Below are 2,755 nucleotides of genomic sequence, written 5' to 3'. Positions count from 1 at the left end.
AAAAGTTCTACTGTGTCATTTTGTTCTTCTCAGTTTATAAATGCAAACTTTACAGACTTTTTAGTGAGTCAAATAAGAGGAATTCTGAAGATTCTGGTGGATTGCATTCATAAATAGTGTCTTTTTTCCAGAGATAGGTTACTAGTAATCGCAAAAGTATGTGTTGCATGTCTATATGCCTCGTAATAAAAAATAAGCAGCGAATCATGCACCACCATGTGACCGATGATATCTGGACAGGAACATGACAACGGAATGTCTTCACTATCGGCTTTATGACAAAGCAATATTCTATTTTTAAAAATACAAATTGAGAACAGAAGGTGAAGTCTTGGGTTAACAATGTTTATTGCTTGGACATGTGAAAATGCCATTCTGTATTGTCTAAATACTGTGTTTGTTATGAATGTAGCGCTGAAGAAAGTACATCCTGCTGAGATAAATAAACTGCGGTCGGTGGCCAGTATTTGACTATCGTACAATTAAGCAATCGCATGCGCATATACATAAACGTTTACCCTCACCCCTGGAAGTAACCTCATCATGAACTTCTGTAAAAAAAAAATTAGTACTTCCAAAAAAACAGAGGAACGTTTGATAGGATGATAAGGTAGCTGCTATTATTCCATACTAAAACTTCATTATCTGGTTATATTTTGTAGACTTTTATAGACTTTTCTTGCCCTATGTACCTCTGCGTGCAACAAGAACTAGGTAGATCTAGTGTCATCTGGTGTAAAAATTCCGATGTTCGATCATTTTGTCATTTGACTCGAATACAAAGCAGGCATACGGGAGTAATTTTTTTCAAAAACGTGAGCACACTGTCGCTCATAACATTAAAAAACATGGTCTACAAGCACCGACCCATATCTATACGAAAAGGTCACATGACCTACAGGGTGTTACAAAAACATCTCGTAAATTAAATGTACATGTGCAGATTAACAAGTCAATCTTCCATCTTTAACCTGGTGTCGAAGAAGTCAGTTATTCTGTATTTTTATGTGCAAATTATTTGTAAATCTATCGGTTTGAGGTAGCTCCACCCTCATGTGATTTATTAATATCAATGGTTAAAAGTGGAAAAAGTGCATTAATTTCCACTCAATATAGATTCATAAAATGTGAAGATAACGAACAGTGGCCAATCGCATAGCTCCTATAAGCAATACAAAATATAGAGTTATGAAAACACAGATCCCTGGATATACCAGAGGTGGGATCAGGTGCTTAGGAGGAGTAAGCATCCCCTGTCGACCGGTCACACCCGCCGTGAGCCCTATATCTTGATCAGGTAAACGGAGTTATCCGTTGTCAAAATCAGTGTGCCAAGAACGGCTAAAACGTTGTCGATACATCTAAATGTCGAATTGATGGCCACAGCAAGATATTTTTTTCTTCTCACGTTGAAGTTTTTGAATAAATTCTGCTTCATAGGAATATAAAAACAGGTCAGCTAACAAAGGAGCACAATTCGTGCCCATGGGAATTCCAACAGACCATGGGAGACTACGAAGATATTGTCAATGAAGAACTCCAGAATATTTTTTATTTCAACTTCAGGGGACTTGTGCATGAAATCAGATTGGTGTTTAAGGAAGTAATTTTTGGGATGACTGATCACTAGATGTGAATATTTAGGGTTTTCCGTTTTTGTTGAAGAAGCAACTGTCTATGATGTCAAAAAGTCCAGGAATGGTTTAATTAAGAACCAAAAGAAAACGTGTATGTTGCCACCTATTATTTATCATCATAAATAATAGGTGGCATCAAACATACAAAAACAGAAGTATATGTCGACATCAGAAAATCACATAAACAGATCTAGAATGATAAAAATAGACAAAACTTGTTGAAATGTCATCAGTTTATAAAAAAGAAACTGCTATTTCATAAATATGTTTAAATTAATTGTGGATATATGATTGATTGAATATTGTTTAACGTCCCTCTCGAGAAAATTTTCCTCATATGGAGTAGTGGAAATACCAGCATAATAGTTATTGCCCTTGATGACATTTTTTTATTATAAATAATTGATTATTCATGGATAAGTGTCACAAATTTCCCCCATGAATTTTTATATACATGTACTAGTAAATAAAGGCAAAGACTTGAGATGTCTGAATGAATTTTGATATACCATTACACGATTTGAATATTTTCATTTAAAATTTTGGATAAATGTTACAGAAAGATTCATAAGTCAGGAACAAACCCTCTTCATCAATAAGGTCATTAAGGTATCATTGTGAAACATGGATTTATCAAGAAATGCTTTCCTACGCACAAGAAAGTTAGAATTGTAAAATATTGGAGTAACTGTTGTAACTGTAAATGGATTTTGTTTATGCTGTAGCTCAATATCCAAGAATCAAATACATCAACCCAAAATTTGTTTTTCAGCGATGTCATTATTTTTTTTTTTTTTTTTTTTTTAATTTTTTTTTTTTTTTTTTTTTTTTTTTTTTTGGTATTCTTTTCCACATGTAGTAACTTTATTCAGATCTAAATTTGGTATGAAATTATGCAAACCCCTATCTGAAAAAGGGAGTTGTCTCATCCAAAACAATTTTAAAGAGGCCATAAAAGCCTTTACATTGATCATTTTTAACCCACCATCCTCATATTGCATTACAATTACCTCTTTTTTAAATTCTATATCGAGAATGATTCCACAAGAAAGAAAAGAATAGTTTATCTAATTCTTTACAATAGCTGTCATCGGGATTTGGAATTGCTATCTCCCATT

Source organism: Ostrea edulis, chromosome 5, assembly GCF_947568905.1.
Source record: "Ostrea edulis chromosome 5, xbOstEdul1.1, whole genome shotgun sequence".
Taxonomy (NCBI): domain Eukaryota; kingdom Metazoa; phylum Mollusca; class Bivalvia; order Ostreida; family Ostreidae; genus Ostrea; species Ostrea edulis.
The sequence above is the reverse complement of the archived record's forward strand: the minus strand, read 5'-3'. Positions refer to the sequence as shown.